The sequence below is a fragment of the Malurus melanocephalus genome, unplaced genomic scaffold (assembly GCF_030028575.1).
Source record: "Malurus melanocephalus ecotype Western Australia unplaced genomic scaffold, MMel_1.1 scaffold_289, whole genome shotgun sequence".
Taxonomy (NCBI): Eukaryota; Metazoa; Chordata; class Aves; order Passeriformes; family Maluridae; genus Malurus; species Malurus melanocephalus.
This window is the reverse complement of record NW_026623521.1, coordinates 209,928-231,507: the sequence shown is the minus strand read 5'-3', so window position 1 is coordinate 231,507 and position 21,580 is coordinate 209,928.

Genomic DNA, 21,580 nt, shown 5'->3' with positions numbered 1-21,580 from the left:
CAGCTCTGTAGACACAGACTGGCTGCAGTTGGGGTGGCAGAGCGGTCAGGAGGCCCCAGGGGATGGCTCCACCAGCATTTATTCTTTTACCAGCACCTTCTCCTTCCCTGCAATCTAAAGCTCTCACTCTCCTTCTGCTTTCCATGTCCCTCTGTTTTCTTTTTGATGACTTCTCTTTTCCTTCGTTTTCTTTGCTCCTTCTCAACTCTTTATCCTTTATTGTTTTTAACCTGTTTTTATCTCATACCTAATTGTGGCTTCTCTGCAACTGCTCCCATCTTCTCACACGTTGCTGACCTCACTCAGCTTCACTCCTTCCTTCCAGCCTTCCAGAATTTGGGATTTGGGGTATTTATAATTCAACAATCCTGCCTTCTTAGCAATGTGGGGAATTATTCATTACACTCACCCATCAATTCCCAAATTATTTCCATTAGCATTCTTCAGTTACCCAGCCTATATTGGAACAGAAGGATTTACCCTGGAATGTGGGAAAGGAAGTAACTCCCTCTGTGCTCCTGCTTTTTCTCTTTATCTCACCTTTTGCCTTTATTCCTGTTTTCTAATCCWCACTTTAAAGGAGTTTTCAGCACTTCTCCTCTCCCATCCAGCATATGCCATGACCTTTTTCTGAGTTGCCAATGCTGGTTTCTTGTATTTGGCCACCAGGCTTCTGGCACAGGTTTTCTGGACTCTCAGGTATCCTGTGCTTCTCTTGGACTTYAGGGTGCTTAATATTTTTGACAAATCCGTCCCATAATGTAATGAATTGGACATGCAGCTGAAGCATCCTCTGGCTGGACAAGTTAATCCTTAATACTATAGAAATGAAATATACCGTGAACTCAGATAACATATTGGTCAAAAAAAAAAGAAAAAACCCCAGAGCTGGAAGGAAATAAATCCAAGCARTTGAAGCCTTGTGTATTATGGAGCTGTTTAGACACTGTGTTGATTTTTCAAAGAGTATAAACTAGCAGCCCTTTTGGCTTTGAAAYGTTTTAAGTAGCTTTTTATATGACAGTACCATGAGATATTCATTTGTCTGCGGCAGGCTGAAGGAAGGAATGACTGGATCTCCCAGACAGGAAGATATAAACAGACCTTGAAGAGGTCAGATGAATTCATGTTTCACAACAGCCTGAAGGGAGCTGTTGCAGAGAGGTTATATCTGGTTAAGCATTTTCCCCTATGGATCCAGAAGGAGAAGCTTAACCCTCACTCCAGACTCGTGTCAAAGGTTTTGCTAATCAATSCAGACACAAATGGTTATTWAGCACTTTAGGCCRAGTAGGCACAGRCAGGTGGACWGTGCTAACTTGTAGCTTGTATGCTRCCTTTGATTTAACTAGTCTAGTAGGTTTGGATTGTGTAACTCAAAAGAGAAAACCAGCTCTGAAGGATCCTTGTCCTCCGTGGGATTGCTGTGCTTGGGGTCTCAGCAAAGCAAAGAACATGCAATGCTTTAGAGTCTCAACAATATCTTCACTGGCTGGGGAGCATTTCCCTGGTGCATGTTTTAATCATTCCAGTTTGGTGAGTGATGAAATAATAGATTTTTTTTCTAGAATTTATTGTATGTTGGAAGAGAAAGGATGGTCAACAGTCAGACTGCCAATACTCGTAACAAATCAAATCCACATTTTGGCTGAGCATTTAAAAATATTTAGGAATACTTGTTTTCTGACTCTTAACTCTGTAGAGGTTTCTAAGAAGCAAAAGAAAACCAAATTATCTTATGATGCCAGCAAGCAATTGTAACAAATCTTGTCTTGCATAAATACACTTTCTGTTTTGCTTCCCAGGACTACTTCAGAGTTTTTCCAACAAAGGGGTTTTATCCATGAAGCAGAAAATGCAGACTATTTTGTGGTGGAAAACATGCTAAAGTCGAGCAGCTGTGGCAATATGAGACTATTTTCAAGCACAGTCATCTTGCTGCATGTGCAGTTCAACACATTTGACAATTTAAAGTTCCCTGCTCAACTGACACTGCAATTCGTTTCCTTCTCAGCAGATGCACGAAGGGCTGGAAACCACCCCTTGCAATGTCTCCAGCAAAAAAAGTGATACCAAGGGCTCAGGCTGGGAGAAGAAATGAATTCCTCCTCATGCAAATGCCTCCTGAAAGTCATGGGTCATCTAACCAAGCCTACTAATTGCTACCACCACTTGATTTTTCACTTTGATATTGCATGTGCAGCTCAACTACTGGCAAGTTCAGTAGCTGTACAGTGGCAAGATAAACTTGTAAATGTGCACACCAAATTTGGGGAAAAAGAATTAGGTAGTTTCATTGATACTTTCYCTGCATCTGCAGTCCTTATGTTTGTGTTAAAATCGGACTCCAGGCTAAAAGATGAGCATGAAAGGAAATAATTATAAATTATCTGCATAAAATCTGCAACAAATTACCTATTAAACTATAACTATCTAAACAGGATGACATTTACTTTATAGGTTCATGACTTCCTTTCTTTAAAGTTAGCTAAGAAGAGAGTAAAGTAATTACAGTTCTCTTTTGATTGATTAAACATGACATATATGCTAATATGAAAGTAACTTCTGTCCTTTGTTACCCAAAGCTTCTGGTTTAAAGCAATTTTGAAGGTAACAGATATAATCTCACCAGTCCTGCCATTTCTAACGTATATGCCAAGAAAGTAATTCCTCTGCCTTTTTTCTCCAACAGAGAAAGCATATTTTATCCTTCATGTTTCAAATTTTGGATACAGAAGTCAGATGATATTACAGCCATAAATCCTCTGTTTCTTTGCCATTATATATCAGGAAAGCTCTGTGCCACCAGTAGAATAAATAATTCTGCCTTTTCACAAAGGTTGTCCCACTGATTTGAGGGAAGTTACTTGACTGAATAAGGTTGATACCTTGAATAAGGTATAGTCCATCAGGAAAAAAAGAAACACCTGCTAAATTTCACTTGGAAGTACTACACACTGAGGACCAGTGTCCTCTTCAGATTCACCTTTCCTTAATTCTGGCTCAAGTATCAAGAGACTCTCAGTGCAACTGAGGTTTATGGAACTCAACCTCCATCAAATTTTTCTGCTCCATAGTTTTAACCTAAAATTAGAGTTTTATCTATCCTCCAATTCCTTGCCTTGATGCCTTTATGCTGTCATTTCACTTTAATGTCAGCATAACCCTTGTATTTACGGTGTGGATGTGTGCCCTCTTTGCCACCTCTCTTTTAAAAAGCACAGATTCAATTCCCAGAATTCTCTGAGGCTCTCCTTACAGGATGGATCCTCAGCTCTCTCATCATCTCCTTGTGTCCCTTCTTTTAATTCTCTTGTTCCATTCTGCCTTTTCTGTAATTGCTGAAACCGAAACACAGCATGACATTCTAGCTGTGGCCACACTACTGTGAGCAAAAATGAGCTTCAAACTCTCTGAACTTAGCAGAGACATCCCAAAAATACATTCACCAAAAAGATGTGTTTTTCTTTTCCCAACACTGCATCATATTACATACTTAAATTAAACCCAGTGGACCAAATTCCTCTCTGGATTAAGTTTAGTAATGTCTGTGGAGTCCAGTGAGAGAGAATTTGGACCAATAGCTATTAAAATTTCCAGTTCCTTCCCTGAAGCAATGCTCTTTTGCTGATATTAATATTCCCCTCCAGCTTATTAACTGCATGAAGAAACTTGGGAGGAAAGTGATCYGAGTATTCAGTTTCCTTAAGCCTTCAAAAAACCACACACCTCTCTGGCAGAGTTCTGTCCCTTTTCCACCCCACCCTCCCATTCCCCCTTCCACAAAGGTGCCTGAAATTCAGGTTAATGCTGGGGTTGCAGCAGGTGACTATCATGGATGGAAAATACATTCTCTAGGARTATTGGTTTTGGAGATGATGCTCCTCAAGGAGCAGTACAGAAAGATGTCAGWGATTATTTTATGTGTTGGATCATGTACAAGCTGTAACATGGACAAGATGTGCAGTGGGAGGGCAGAGTGTCCTGGGGATGGGATGGAAGGGAAAAGAGGGCTGCCTGCTCCTGGATGGGAACTTTCACAGGGCAGGAACTCRGCTTTGCTTTCAGAGAAACCACAACGTGCAGCTCCAGAAGTACAAATCCCAAATTCTCACACACCAGGTGAATCATYTGAASAAGAATCACAGAATCACAGAATATTCTGAGTTGGAAAGGACCCACAAGTCCAGCTCTCAAGTGAATGGCMCATRCAGGGAARTAACAAGGAAATAACACCCACAACYTTGSTGCTATGAACAGCYTGCTGTAACCAGCTGAGGTACTCACCAATTAAACATCTTTGATTTTTAATGGCATTTATAAATGTGAACAAACAGAGACTAGGCTTGAGCAGAGCCCTTCACAAGGTATTTCAGACACACTGTCTTGGAGATATCAGAGCAGCTTGCAGAATTTTTGCCTAAAGGCAAGGACAAGATACACRAGGGTTTTCTGTTTGGTTCCTCCTGCTGTATCTGTGTTTTTCTTGGCTGGCTCTCTACTAGCATTGCCATGTTTTTGTGCTTGGTGTGTTACACCCCAGGGGTACAGCAAAGATGCAGCCTAAATTCATTGCCTGGAGAACTKCAAATTGTTAAAAAAGGCTTCCAAGGAATAAAAGCCTATGGCTCRAAGTAGACTTGTTACTGGAAAAGTAGAAAGGAGGTTGATAATAAAATATCAGAAACACAGAATATGCTAGCAAAAAAAAAAAAGTAAATTTCAATCTCTGTATTTTTCCTATTATTTCCTAAAGTATAAGCACAAATCAYAAAACATAAATTAGTATTACCCAAACTACACCATTTGCAGGATACCCTCTTAGATYAATAGATTTGACAACAAAGGCAGAAACTTTCACAAATAAGAAGAAAATTTTAAATTCCTTTTTGTAGAYTATCTACTTTATATAATCCTCACAATCTCTAACACTTCTAGATGGCACTGTAGTAATAATGCCACAGAAATACAGTGCAGGGTCCTTGACTTTTGTACAGTRTTGTATCCCCTCAGTTCTCTCTTGGCACAGTGCTAATTTACACTAGTTAAAGATCCAGACCAGAGCAGTTTTCAGGAGGAGATGACGGATTCATGAAGTCTAAGTGACTGAATACAGAAGTAATTCATTAACTCCATGCTATATTTGAAAGCTTGACCAGAGTTGACTGCAAAGTACAGCATATGTAGGCTAAAAAAAAAAAAAAAGTAAAAGACAGAATAGAATTTAGGAAAACCCATAGCTAATTTGGCTTGAGTCAATAATAGACCTGCAACTTAATTTACTTTGGCATGCCTTGAAGTAATGCAAGAGGAAGAAATGGAAGAGCAACATTCCTGCACTGACCATGCATTATGGTTTTCTGGAAGAAATATATTGCATACCRAATTTGCTTTTCTTATACATTGTCCAGATAAATTGCCTCTGTCTGATGTGCTGGTTTTCAGTTAAGCTCATCTCTGCTGCAGCAAACACAGCTGTTTTCTATGTTYCTATTTTGAGTTTAGCTCTAGGTCCTTTTGACCATTAATAGCATAGAGCAARTCCTGCTGGAAAGTAAAATCCATAAAAGCCATAATATGTGAGTTTATGTTGATTCCAGTCCGGAGATATCTTTTCCACTCTACATTTAAATTTATATTGGTGCTTTAAATACAAGGTCTTAATTATTACATAACTGCCTAAACCGATAGTACATTAAATGATCTTCCCTTGTTATAGTATTTCCAGTTTTTTTTTTTTTTCTGGAAATCATTGATTAACATATTGAACAATTTGCTTTGCTCTTCCCTTCTCTATCCAAATCTGCACTGGTAAAACATGGCTTAACTCATTTTCAACTTGTGCATTAGGAGCACCCACAAAAGGAGTTCAGAAATAACCCACTGTGCAGTGCTCACAGCCCTTGTGTGGATGAGCTGCCAGGCTTTGATCTTTGAAATTATTTCGTCTCTTTTTCTTGGGCCACTTCTCAATAATCTCTTCAGATCATTGTCAAAGGTGTTTTTAATTATTTTTTCCTTTCTTTGTGAACAATGTGCCTGAAAAACTCTAACAGAGTAAGGAGGTATGTTTTCCTTTGCCAAGTAGACTGTCTTTATTCTATTATGATTCCCATTTATTTATTTTTGTTTCACAATACCCCTGACATTAAGAAAAGAAATTGGTGTTCAATTCCCAGGATCATCTGTAGCTCTCTTATTAAAGATAGTCACTGGTGATCAAGCACAGTAGTTGATTTTAATGARCCTGAATTTTAGGGTTTTTTGCAGTTCAACCATTTCATTCTTAAGCTCCTCTGGAAGTCCTGGAAATATACTCTCCTATTTCAATAGCTGGTGGTTCTCTAATTCTTTCCTTCTGTTCCAGTATGTCCTCTGTTGCTATTGCAGCCTCTGATGGTACCTGATCTTTATTTCCAGAAATGAGAAATTCTGTCACAAACATCCTCTGTGGTGAAGACAAATGCAAATAAAGAATTTAATTTTTCTGCATTGTTTTTGTAATCCTTAATTGCTCTCATTAATCCCTGGTAATACAACAGACATTGAATTTTTTCAACAGCTTTCTGGCAATCTATCAAATCTATCAAATGCCACTTTAGTWAAGACACACATTATGATTTGACATATGTCTTCACATTTTTCATAAGTAACTCACTGCAATCTAGGTAAATCATTTTGCATGACAATCCATTCATGATATTTAACTTGGGCTGAAGACAGAGCAGGTCCAATTGTCTCTTGTCGCAAACACTTCTGGATTTTCCTGGGCTTAGTAATCCCAAATGCTTTCAGTTGGTGATTTCAATGCTTTTTGTGGACACGTGTGGAATTCATTGCTTCTAGTTTTTCAGGTGGGAAAACAAGTGATGTGAAGAGGGCCCTGGTGTCACCTGTTTGCCAGGGTGTCACCCTGTTTTGCCCTGGTTTGTCTCTCTCCATGGCTGCACCTGATTTCCTCCACCTTAGGTCCCAACATCGTGTCCACAGATCTTTAGCATAAACTGAGAACATGGCCRTGTTCTTCTCCAAGATAACTCTTTTGGCAAAATGAAATGAAAACAAGTTACATTGCTTCTCAATAAGGGATAAAATGTTTTTTTTCCCTAGACAATTGTTAAGTATTTGTAGGCAGTACGGGAAAAAGTGGAACAGAAAGACTACGCTCTAACTGTGTAGTCATAAATTACAYGAAGTACATTTCATTATAAAGCACTACATTTTTTCTAAACCTTTATGAATTCTCTCCATTTACCCTGGGGGGTTGTAATGTAAACTGACATCTTATTCTCTTCTCAAAAAAATCGCCAGTATTCCCTTAGAATGTTTTGCCTATGAATGTGAACAAGGAAATAGCAACAGAACATGCAAGAGAAGGGAGTTCTTTTATTTTATTTTTTATTTTTCTTTAAGGGAAAGTATAACATCTGTCTGGCAAAGCTGAAAATGTTCAAGCATCCTGTGTACAGAAKTAATGATGACAATGCACCTAACTCTTTAGTTCTATGAAAAGGAGTAGATGCTATTGTTGATATAYAACWCCCTTAAAKAATGAGGAATATGCTAGAAGCATGAACTAATTGCTATGTTGTATATGATGTACCTTATTGTTATGATTTATATTGCCTGACAAAGCAATAACACACTCATTTTCTTTAGCATGAATAATTTTGAAGAATTTTAATATTTTCTTCCTATTTCTATCCATTAAACAGCTCAAAGCAAGTTTTCTCCWCTCCCAGTTTTGAATAACACAGAATACTGGCTTTGTACCCTTGGGCTACTTGGATTTAATATCAAATTCTTACCTTGCACAAGGTCAGAGAAAAAAATAAATCTTATAAAATTGGACTCATATGAAGAATGAGTTTCTCTCTTTTAATACTACCAAACAATCTGCAAATTATTTAAATTAAGACAACCAGCACTCCAACATCTGCAAGCAAAATGCTAAATGCCAAATGCAACTTTACTGGCATAAGAAAATAATAAGTGGAKTTCAATTTGTGTCAGCATAGCTCAGGAAAATAAGATATCATGTCTTGCTGTCTGCTTGATGTCAGCTTCTCAGATTCAAACCCTAATGCCTCATCTTAGGCTGTCCTTACTGGAGGCTGCCAAATAGCAAGGTTCAGCCAGAGTTCATGCAGCTACTACAAAATAGCTTTTTTTTTCCTTCTCCTTTTTCAATCATTATGAACCTTCTGCTTTATATTGTACACACTTGATTATATCTATCCTTGAAATGTATACAACTCTATTAGCCTCTTCTCCTATTCCTTTAACATACTGTAAATTCCTTTCTGTGCTTAGTTTGTTTTATGACTTACAGAATTAGGCTTTTAAACTTTCACTGCACAGAGAAGATTGAGTTGTGCGATTGGCTACCAGGAGAAAACAAAGGAATGGGAATTTACACTAATACAGAAAAGGAACAAAAGGATGAATACTTTTGCCATTCTTTTTCTACTAAAATATTAATTACCATCATAAGCAGGTCCCAAAACAGCTGAAAGTGGGTTCTTGCTAGAAAGGAAAGATTAGCTGCTCTCTAAAATACCCATTCTTGTTAATTCTAAGAAGCCCAAATCCCTTTTGCCTAAAATCTCGTCTCTCATTGATATTGATATTTCAAATGAGACCCCGTRCAAACTTAAAATGAACAATTTAGATGGATTCATTTTCTCAAATTGTTTTAAATTGGCTGCATATAAAATTACTCTACATGAAAGTTGTGGGACAGATAAGCCAATAATTTCATAATAATATACATTGTTTAGCACTGTCAAAGTTTGCAGTCATGCAATAGCATTTTAAAGAACTCAGCAAAGCCTGTTGGAATCTGCTTCAGGTGGASAAAACCCAAACAAAACACAACACATGTGGGTTGGAGCATTAAAGCCATGACATACCAACCCATATATTTTGAAGATAACACRATCCTTCTGCAAAACGGTGATTGAAATTTTCTGGACGCTTCAATCATAATTAAGATTGAGACACACACATKAATCTATACACACGTGGAAACACATAGAAAGTGTAAGAAATTTCAGTTTGTCACAGTGCTGCAAACAGCTAAGTTTCAATAACTTAAAATTAGCTGATAAGAAGAAAATCAGCTGCCTTAATATTTTCTGAAATATGAAGAAGATTTTAAAAAATAGTTTGGCTCAGTTATATTTTCTTCCATTTCTGACTTGCTCTCCTACTTTAAGGGAAACAACTTTCTTCACTTAGGCCCATTCATTGCAAACCTATCTGGTATGAATTACTGAAACAGATTTGCAATATTCAATGTCTGAACAGATGAAACACTTTAATACCTTAGATGGCTCGTTTCTGGAATCAGCTGGAGTGGCATATTCCCCAAACTTTAAAAATATTTTTTACAAAATTCAAAGGCAGTCAAGATTAAAATTCCCAAATGTGTATTCTGGATYGCCTCCAAAAACATTCAGTCATTATTGGATATTGTCTTGATTAAAATTCCTGTTGGTTTGTTCCATGGTTAAAGAGTAATCTTGTATCTTAGCTTTTGGAATGTRTTCCTATCATGTGACATCTGTGAAGTCCGAATTAATATAAAGAGATCTTTCTCACTACCCAACATGGGAAAAGGTTTAAAACGTTCAGATTTCAGCAAAAAAGCAGTTCACAGAATGTGTTTTGCACTAAAATGACCATTTAGATACTTCAAAATTTTCTTCAGGAACAGTGAAAAGTTAATTTGTAAAGATTAGCTGAAAACCGTGTGAAAGTATCAGTGAGAACAATGTGTGTACTAGCCAGAAATTACACCAAGAATTATTTATTTTCTCCTTTTTGGCTAGCCTTTACACAGAACCCTTATTTTTTCAAAAGAAAGCTAGAGCCATTGCTGACTTAGCTCAACTGAATCACTTTCCTTAGTGTTTTAAAACATTTATAAAATTTAGAAATGCTCCCATTCTTAGAAYGTTGCCCTGCAGATTCTGAGGTTCCAAAGCTAAAATATTACATCTGAGCAACCTGTGATCTTCCCACTCCATAAAGCCATGTGAGTTTCTATTTCCAGTTTTCATCTGCCTTGGGACAAAAAGCAGGAGAGTTTTCCCCATGACCAAGCCCCAGGACATTTCTCTGCACAGGCCACCCATAATAGGAAAAGGCAGATCAGAGATTTTACTCTGTCATTCTCACATCTAAAACCATGCTGTGAAGTACTATTTAACCACTGAGGTGCTGTTTAAAGATTTAAGTTGTTTCTTGTTCATCCCTCATGGGTCCCCCTCCATTAACTAATTGAGGAGGAATCTTCARCCTGGGTCACTGATATTTCACGGTGCACTGCAGAGAGATTTGGTTTTCATATCTCCTAGAAAGAGTAGAAGGAGAAATTCCATTTTGGATTCTATGAATCTGTCCATGAGGAAGTTTCATCGATACTCACTATGACTAGCTACCAGTCAGTTTTTAAAATAATCAGTATTTTCCTCCCCAAAGTCTTTAACTTACAATTCCCCAAACAGATCTCCGGGTCAAAGTGATACCCACTTTAGAATTGCTTCCACACAGAAATTTGAAAAAAAAAAGTTGTTGTAGGATGGGAAAGACAAAAAAGAAACACTTTCCAGCATCTCTGAGGAACAGTTTGATACACAGACAGCCTGAAGTAATTGACTTGTAYGAGAAGTCACCTAAAAACTGCAATAATCATACTAGAGGGAATCAGAATTAAAATTAMTCTCTGAATCTGTCTACAGAAAATTTGACTTGTTCCACAATGTGAATAATACTCTGGTGAGAAGAAGTTCTTGTATTGTCTACTGTTTTTCCACWGAAGGACATAAACCAATGCAAATTATTATTCCATGGTGTTTAYAGTCACCCCAATATTTTGGGAAACCACTTCGTGTCCACAGTATTCTTTCTACAGGCAACTATTAGTGAAGGGTAGGTGCTTTCTTGAGATAAACACAATATGAAAAGATAGTTTTGAAATTTCAGATCCTTGCAACCATTTTCCTTTTTTCCCCCTGGAGATTTCCAGAGAGCAAAACGCAGAACACGTGGAAGTCACAAGCTGAGTAAATTACTCTTACCTCGCTTCTGCAGTCCTTAAATTTAATGTGCATCCATTTGTCAGTCTAAAATGTGATTTGTATATGCCAGAAAAAACTGAGAGACAGCAAGTATGTCAAAATCTATGCTTTATAATCTTCTCCTCCTCCCCCTTTATGTTTTGAGGTTGTCTCTTGTCTAGTCTGTCTGCCTATTTATCTAATTACAGCGCTCTGTTTTTTGACCATGTCATGGAAGGCATAATGCCCTGGAGGAGTTTTCCCATTTCTAAAATGTCATGTTCTCAAGGTGAAAGCTCTCAGARTTTGAGCAGGTAGGACTCTCATTTGGGAGGGACAAGGGCTGGGTGGAGGAGACAGAATTCCCTCCTCAGCTTTGAAACAGTCTTAGAGACAAGACACTGCACTGTGATGGAACAGCTGTAGGCATTTATTTCCATGTTTTCAATTTATGGGGATTTTAGGCATCTTTCATGATTTTTTTGACTTACCCAGATCATAGAGTGGTAAGAATGTCATCCCTAATGCCTTCTGCATTTTACAGTGACACTACCAGTCTGTGGAGAACTAACACACAGCAGCAGTGCYCTGTCTGGTTTTTAATGTATACCTGGCCAGTAGCATCTACATCAGCACAAAAGTACATGCTGGGACAGCTAAGGAATAGATCTGGTTTTTAGTAAACATTGGAATTGGAAGAGTGGAGTGTATTTGGTGGTTTATAAGTTATCCTTATAATTTAGGAGTCTAACTTTCAGCACCTCTGTTTCAACTCTAGATTCAGATTACTTGTTTAAACCATGGTTACTCTTGCATATTAGTTTTATTGAGTTCAGTAATAATATTGCTGAAAGTAATATTTTCAGCAGGCTTTTTCCTTTCAGGTAGTTTTCTTTATAATTTGGATGCATTTTTAACACATTTTGGATCTGCCTTTTCATGTATGACTGATGATTGCTCGTTTTACTGCTAAGTATTTGTCATTCCTGAGTGACATAGTTTTGACAAGATAAAAGATTTTTAATGTGGCAGTGAACAGATAGCARTGGCTGAGATTCATTCTAGSTTTTTTTTTTTTGAGTCCTGGCTTTCTTTCCTTAACAATTCACAGGTCTGTAATAGTATTRTTTTGATCTGGTTGCTATTCTGAGTATTCCTACAGAATCTGCAATCAGTAAAACAATTAAAGCTTTGTTTTAAATAATACCCCCTCCCACCYTCATTGAGATGAAATGTGTGTTCTAACTATGGAATCAGCAGCTGGTGCACTAGTGCAGAGAAAGTGGAGGGGCTCCTAAAGAAAGTTAGGAGTGTAAAATAGTGYTGTGCTGGCTGAGAAGAGCACAAGGATGATGACACTGGATCAAACCGAGTAACCAAACTTTGAGCATCTGGTTTTAACTGAAGCGAGGAGTTTCCACAACTTCCTTGTGCACTTTATGAAGAGCCACTTCCTTCCATTTCTTTTGAAGCTGCTGTTTGCTGGCTTTCTAAGGTGCTTTGGAAAAGATTGTGTACAACTCTCTTCAGCTACTCCAGCCCCAGTCTCCATGAGTGGAATCTGCCTCAATCACTGTTTTTTCAGATTAACAATCCTTTCTCTTGTCGTTCCATAATTCTGATGGTYGTAAACGTCCTCTGAACCTTCTCCAATTCTTTTCTTTAAATGAAAGGATTGGGGATTAGGGGCCAGAGCTACATAAAATATTCAAGATGTTGAAGCCCAGTGGATACACAGAGGCATCATGATGACACACAACTCATAGTCTTTTCCTTTCCAAATAATTCCTAACATTTGGTTTGCTTTTTGGCCTCACATTTTTAATGATAAGTGAAGAGTTCACCAGTGATTTTACCCAGCCAGGAGTATTTTTTTCCAAATGTACATAATTTCACTCTTATTTACAATGAACATAACCCACAKACTTACATAATTCAGTCCCTCAATATCAAAGTTCCTTTTGCATAAGTCACCTTTCTGTTACTGACACACTACACAAGAATATTTCTCTTTCACACCTTCACTGTGCACCTCAAAATGAACTTTCTTCTCGGTGGTACACGCTCTCCATGTAAAATGGATTTTCTTCACTGAATAATTCATTTTAGTGGAAAAACATCTTCACACAGCAGAAACATTTTAAATTTTAAGTTTCTGTTCTGAATTTTCTTACTTCATTTCTCTTGCCTACACAGAATAATTTGGTTCAGTTTGTTTATAAGCAGCCCAAATATTGTGGAGACTGTTTGTTGGGTTCTCCAGACATTACTGTAATGAATAACAACAAGGAACAACAAAATATATTACAGTGACAAAGAAGTCACCCCTCATAAGTACTTTGCCACTAATATTAGGAATGTATTTGTGAAATTTTAGCTGTTGCTMAGGAAAAAAGAGTTTAGGTTTTTTTTTCCTAATTTTTTTGAAAAGAAAAGATTAAGCACTCTGTCTACATTTGATTCTCATTTCATCTTCTCCACATATTCTATTTCTTTCTTTGGAAGCCAGCCAGCGACCCAGCTCCATATAACTACCTTCTTCCTTCCAGGCCTCTAAAAGAATTTGGTCTGAAAAAAAGAAAATGGTTTATGGTGCCTGTTACACTGGTCATTCTGTGTCCCACTTTCCCCTTCATTGTCTGTTCAGTTGTGCCTTTGGGTTATTGTTGGGTATTTGCACAGAGCTTGGCACAACACAAACCTACACTTGTGCAGATGTGTAGGTACTGCACTGAAAAATGTCAATAACTGCAGTAACTGTAAATCAGATTTACCATAGTTAGTTTAATTCAAATAACACATCATTAAAATTACATGTATGCCAAATATAAATGGCTTAATTAAACCTCCAAATTGTAAAGGCTGAAAGGTCTTAAGTAAAAACCCTAAACTTGAAAAGGTTTCCAAGTTTGGAATGGATCTGTTTGACCTTCTCTTCGTCAGAATTTAGAGATAAATAATTGAGATTATCCAACTAGAGTTCTGAATGTGGTTTCAGTCATTATCTCAAAGTGGTGCAATAAAAAGAGCTGCACATGGAAGCCTACAATCTTATTGTTTTTAAGAAAYACAGGCCTGAAAGATTTCTTGCATCATTCTGCTCTGCCCCACATGGAATGTTGGATCCATAGATCCCACACAAATAGTCGATTACCACTGTAAATGTACCTCTTYCTGAACCCTGTATGCTCTTTCTGAGGGAAGTTTCACATTAGAATTTAAACAATAACCCTTGAAAGACCTGATACTCATAAGTGAAATGATTGTTTTGAAATTTTGATCAGCCCATGATGTTCCACATGGAAAGAAAACACAAAGATGGCCCATAAAGATGCTCTCCCCTATTGACTCTTGAATTTGTAGCAAGACATAGTCAAAATCACTGTAAAAACTCTCAACTCTTATCCATATGTTGTCACTTGGTAAGACAAAAGAGAACCAATYTGCCTTCTTGACTTGTAAGCAGTATTGGTGATGATCCCATATTTATAAATTTTTTGACTAGTTKGAATCTATTCTGCAGATTTGGTCTTTGTACATCTCTGTTGATTTAATTTTTTTACAGTTCTGTTTTTAAATCATGCCTCATTTATAAATCTGGCGGTTTTTACACTCTGTTCAGCTAAGCCACGCTACATTTTCACTTTTGAGTCCAGTGTGATCACTTTAAAAATGAATTAAAAAGAAAATAATTATTTTTTAAAGCATCTATATTTGGAATTCCCTTTGGCTTTTGACAGTTTTTGAAGTAATATTTCTCACCAAAGACATAAAGAATTATGCATTTCTTTTCAGAGGTACATTCAAGGARTATTATATATGCATTTTCATTGAACAGTCAGTTTGCCATGTGAATTTTGTGAGCAAGAAGGAGAAAAGCTGAGATTCAGAGCACTTACAAGCCATAGAAACTTGCTGGATGTACATAAACAGATACCTCAATACTAGATGATAGTACACCTGGAAAAAATTTAAAAGTAGCACACTTAAAGATCAAAAACTAAGGAAAAATTTAAATAAAATATACCTATTTCTTAAATATACTAAAAATCCTACATCAATAATAGCTGCAAAATATATAAKCAGGAAGAAATTTTAAAAAGTCCTGAAGCTGTAGATAAAATTTTGATTTTCTGAGTTACTATTTGAATTTATGAGGTCTTAMRATAACCTTTRTTCTTTTAAACACAGGAACCAKTGGGTTTAAAATATTYACTAAATATGTTTGCTTTTACRATTTTTTCATTGTTGAACCAYTGAAATKAGTGGAMAATAAAGGAAACTATCCTGAATTAYTAGGAAGGTCAGGAAGACTCTTTTAAAATATTCAGGGGTAATGATCACGTTATGTCCTGTTTGCCCAGATTGCAGACACTGAGAAGTGCACAGAATTCCCATGCAAGTCTGAGATGTTTCTAATTYACTGTCCATCACTGCATCCTGCAGTTTGTCTCAYCTGCTGCTGATGGCAAKYAGTTCTGGAAGCCTCAGARCCTTATTGTGCTTTCTCTACTGGGRATAATTCCATGAGAGAARCCTGCTCCAGTGCAGAAAGCCCATAAAAAAAMCCACTGCATTAACCTCCTGAAGGTTACCCTCCCAAAGCCCTGCTGGGAAAACCTCTGCAGTTTACAAGTGATTCTGTCCAGCTGTACAGAGAATCTGGGTTCATCTTTCCCACCGATAAATTCACCATCACATTGGTTTTCATCCTCTGGGATGGAGYCAGTTCTTGAGAGCAGCTCAGCAGCTCCTTTCCAGCCCTATTCCTCCTCTGCTTCTGCATCTCTCAAATAGCTGGACACTTAGGGACTCCTAAATACTGACAACAAACTGCAAAAGTGGGTTTGTGAAGAGGAGCTTTGCCAACAGATCTGCAGACGGTGGTAGGAGGACAAAAAATGATGAAGTTAATTTTCTTTATGGAGGTAAACAAAAATTTCACTCAGTCCTGAATACACCTATTGAACTGCTCTTCTCTCTCTGCAAAAAAATCCACTACTCCAGTCCCAGAAGGTTATTTGGTGAAGGCAGAGCAGTTGGCATTCAAAACGCTGCTGTGTTGCAAAACTCAGACCCAGAATTTTTGAAATTCTCAGTTTCCTAACACTATTTTTTCAAGGAGGTCTTAAACAACATTAAACTTCAAAAACACCAAAACCAAACCCACAACCTTTTGTTGAACTAACATGACACAGATGCAACTGCTGGAAAAGTCAGCATTTTCCAGAGACACTCCACAGTGACCATAGCTCATTTCTGTGCTATGTGTATTGGGTAAAGCCTGGAACATCACATTTCTCTGACTTAACTTAGCAGATGCTSTTTTTTTGGAATGAATGAACTAGAAATAAGTTTCTTATTGTACAATCATCCTGAAGTATTCATGCAAGTTGGAACATTTCCTACGTCCGGCCTAATATCAAACAGCAACAATACAGATCAAAGATAATGCATACAAATTCGATATTTACAGTGTCTCCATGCCTAGAAAGAAGAAGAAAAGTGATATGAYTGTGTACAAGCAAGAGTTATGGCATTTTCAAGGATCAACTACCCAAATAGTCAACATGTGCACAGATATAAGTTTAATAGCCTCTTATTAAAAGATGCAATAAAATTTGAGAGTGTACTGGCAGTAAATAGATTAAAGATCCATTAATCTATCTTCAGAAAAAAGAAATTCATATGCAGGCATGATTAGACAGCTGGGTGTAGCACACATACCCATGTATCATTTTCTAAGAGCTGCAGTTGTTAGGTTTAAATCATGCACCATACTTACTTCCATTAAAATAGCTGTTTTGTGTAAATGAACAGCAGGAAGYAATAAACACCCAGTCCAAACAGTGTTTTGATATCAAAATGTGGGTGACTGATAGTTGAAAAACACGTTTTGCCAGACTCTGMAAATAAACACCAAAATATGAACTGACAATTGGGAAGCAGAGACATTCGATACCTTTAATGTATGTCAGCAGGATGCCTGATGCTAGAAACCCAAATGAAGTGYTTGCTGGTGCTTAAGACAAATACTGTCTCATCATCAGAGTATCAAGGTAGAGAAATACTCAGAAAGAAGATCAAAAGAAAGCAGTGGATCGGGGCTATAATTGGAGCACTAAAATCAATGTTGATGAGAATTGAAGTTGGCAACAGTTCAAGTTCATGTTAGGCAGATGTTTATCATTTTGCCTYTCTCTCATTGGTGCCAAACAACAAAGCAAGAAGGAAAACCAGAAGAAATAATCAGAGAAAAATCTCAAGAGGAATCTTCTCTAGAAGATCGGKTGAAAGACAAACACTTCACATTGGGGTAAAAGTTACTGTGAAAGCAGAGCTTGCTGTGAGGAAAAAAACCACCAGGGCACTCTTTCSTATGGTATGGAAGACTGACAACAGTGCTTTTCCCTTTCCTAAAGCAGGGAAAAGACACCTTAAAATCTGCTTTGGTACCTGCCAGTGTGGGGATCTACTAACCAGAAAAAGCAAGAATACAAAAATATTTTTAGCTCATCCTAAATCACATTTCATTCTGAGCTGTGACATGATCATCAGATTTGTTCCAAGGAGAACAATTTACATTAAGTAAACCAGTTCATTTATGCTGTTGARGGACTGCTGTCCTTAAGGGCATCATGGTAGGAGCACAACGTTCATAAGGAATGAGGATTGTTTGGTTCAGTTTCAACAATATCCTACTAAAAAAGTGTTTCCTGAAGATCCCTTAGTAGAACTTGCCTTGAACACACTTATTGTGACCAACCTTACATTCTGAGACTACTTTTTATTTTTTATATTCATTTTATTGACTTCATAAAGAATTGCTTTCCAGGTGCTAAAATYTCTCTCAGCAGCCTGAATTCCTTTCAGAACATATTTGTTTTTATTGACTTTCCATTCTGGTAACTTTCTAGCCCAGAAATTAATCTTTGTCTTGTCAGCATGTGTGCCTTTGGCTACAGGTAAAATCCCTCCTGTGTTTGGGAGGGATACCACAGATTATAGATTTAAATGGTGCCATCACAAAAATATGTAATTGGTGGTTAAGGCCTCTGTAGAGTTGGGCAACTTTCAAAAGAACCTTGTGCATGAAAAATAAATTTATATAATTAGTAMCTAGATTTTCTAGATCAATCATTTTGTATTCCTTGAACCTCTGATGTACAAAACATCTCCCAAAGCCCTCTCCTGACAGCTGTCTGTCCTGCAAAGGGTCCTCTCTGGCACACTGAGAGCCCTCCATTCTCACTGCTCTCAAATCAACACTCACCCCTGGCAGGATTTGACCCTAAGTCTGGCCACTCCTTTGCCCCCTCCCATTTCCCAGGGAAATGAAACTTTCATACAGCGCTGTGCTAATACTGCTCTGACCCCTTCACATTCCAYACACAGTTAATTTAAAGTTTGAAACAGCTCTGACAGATACTTTCTTGAACGCATATAATTATGTTTTAAAATCTTCCATTGCAGTACATGTTTTCACTGGGGTCCCACAAATCACCTGATCTGTTCTGGGGTCTTGATTAGGATCTTTCATGGGAGTGGACTAAAATGYGGGAAGGAAAGAAAATGGCACACTTTTTTTTTTTGCCAACATATTAAAAACGACTTTCTTTCTCCGTTTTTCCATTTTTTTACTTCTAAAAGTACATTTAAAGCCTATGATTCTCACTGGAGAAAAACAAATATGAAAACCCTATCTACAGACTTAGTGAATATGAAACTAAAAGTTTACTATATTTGAACTAAAACCAGGAAATCCATTAGTATTAGTGGTACCAGCTGTTCTTTGTATTAGGCCAAACTCTGCACAGGGACATTGAAAGTCCTGCACTTCAAGGTCAACACAGAATGGATAACTTTTATTTTAAGYGAGAGGAACAAAGAATAAAGAGAAGTCTCAGGGAAACAAAGTGCTGGGCTTATAACTCTTTCTGTGAGAGCAGCCATTTTTAATGGATTTGAAGAACTCATGGAGCAGGACTGCAGAACTGCTTTTGGGAATTTTGTTGGCTCTGTGTCTCAACTGATTCCTACCCTGGAAGGACATCTGAGTAAAGCAGGGAAAACTTGCAATTTTCTAAATGTTACCATTCTTTTRCACACAGTGGTCTCTTTGTCCTACATGCTCTTTTAACCAAGTTTTTTTCTTCCAGCTGAAAAGAAAATAATAAAAAACCTGTTATGGGGTAATTACCCAACATGAAGAAGCACCAACTTAAAAAGTCAGCCATTCCACCTCTCATTAAGAAGGCAACACACAGAAAAAACTCATCGTTAAAAACTTTTGTCTGCTCCAGTGACAATTTCAGTGACTTGCAAATCCAGTCTGAGATGTGAAATTCATCCTTTCAGAGTTCTTATTCAATGACCTACTTCAACAGGTATAAATAAGCAGTGGCTGCAAATTTTGAGCCTTGCAGAACTGGGAGTTGGATTTAGTGTACTACTTCAACCTTGGCTCTTCTAATTTGTTTTCTTCTCCTCTGATGTGTTGAAGAAACTCAACTGATACATTTGCAAGAAAGATTAAAGACACTTCACTTCCCATTTGCTTTAAATGTCTGCTACTAAATAGTGTTGATAAGTAGAGTTACAGCCTAAAGCAGCATTCAGATGACTAAAAAGTTGTGTTATCTCCAGAAGCTCTCATTGTGGCGTCTTAATTTACATTTTGCAGCAAGAGTTTCCAATCTACACAGTAATAAATGTACAGGAGTAAAAGCCACAGAAGGGAAGGGAAATCTTGGCATCCTACTTTACGACTTGGACAGCACAGTGATAAATAACATCTTCTGTTTTCTGCAATTTGAATATTATACAGGTTCTCCTGAAGTTCTTCCTTATAAATAAACAAATAGTTGAAATAAACACTTTTGGTGTTATTTTGTACCAAAATTTCATGAAGATTCAGGGCATGTCTAYATGTGTTTGACATATTTCACATGTGTAATTTATGCAGCTCCCACAGCCTTGGGTCAGAACCCATGTGTTTCACACATGGACAGTGCAGTCCATATTAGCTATGGTCCACCTGGGTCTACCATGTGGGCAGGCTGCAGTGAAGAGTTGTTTACTGAGCTGTTAAACATGGTAACAGTGAAAAATCCTGCAGGAGACTTCATTCCTGGAGACTGTGGAAAAAATTCTGCAGAGATTTCCAAACAGAGTACCTGGATGCAGCTCCACCTTGCACCCTGAGTGTGAGTCTGAGAGTTTCAGATACTGTGTAAGTGTCCCTTCCCCATGAGTCTTTTTCTGGCAATATGCTCACTCTTCAGACTATAATTGATTAATGGGTGAGCAAATGTCAGAGGCCATCTGAACAGAAAGAGGGGTTAGAGCCTGCCCTCTGGGTCCCAGTGTGCAAAGAGCTTTTTCTCTGAGAAGGAGCAAAATGYTTAATCATAGGACAGAAAGGACGAGAGCTTTTCTGAACCTTTCCTCACCCTAAGGCAGGATCAGCGACCCTTTTGCAATCCTTAATGATGTTTGTCTAGCCTGCTTTTGGAGATCTCCCATTAGGGAAAACCCAGCCTTCATATGCCTTGTTATCCTTAGTGCTCCAAAGGTTTTGCTGACACCTTTCTATATAACAAAGATATAAATCCATGTGGATTTATAAATATATAAAGATATAAATATATAGTGCTTGTCTTGTGCATGATGGACATGGAAAATGGATTAGGTGCAACTCAAACCTGAAGATTGTACTCCTGTCACTTATTCTGTCCTCCTTTCTGACCTCAGACCCTCCTAGACAGTGCTTTTCTGGATCTCACTGGGAGTTATGTGAATACCACATTTATTTTGATTTCTTATGAGAATATCACAGAAGCAATGTGAAAACTGTCACTAGAATTAAAGTATATGGTAATAACAATTTTTTTCCCTATGCACTAAGGCTGTTGTCCTGTCACAGAAAGCAGTTGGTTTGTGATGTCAYACAACATATGTGCTATATAAGATCCTATTGATTTTGCTATATTCCAAGTTCTTCCCTGTAACATATGCTTGAAACAGGATTTTGTCCCCACATTATTCGAGGAATTCATGTTAATTTGGCTGGACTATTATACCCCAAACTCTTCTTCTTAGGCAACAGGTTATAAGCAGGTCGCAGGCTGTTTTGTTATATATTTTGCTCATAGTAAAACATTTGCACTGTTTTCCATTATGTTCTCACAGGGAAGCTAAGGAACAAGATAAACAAATTTGCAGTTTTTTAGGAATTTCAATTTATGGGAATGCTCCTCTTGTGTCACATACTTAGTGTATGTGTCACAAGGATTACTTCTGATACAATATTTTCTGAAGCATAACCGTCACCTCTGTAGGACAACTGCATTCTGTACTTGGGGTGCAGCCAATAAAGTGTTGCTTAGAAAGTCTGAAAAAAATCAGTTCCAAATCCTTTTCATCCTCTTGAGCCACAGTTATGAATGTCTTCTAATGTCTCTTTGTAGAAGAGACATTTCCATTAGATGTAGGGGAAAACCACCACAACACACCTT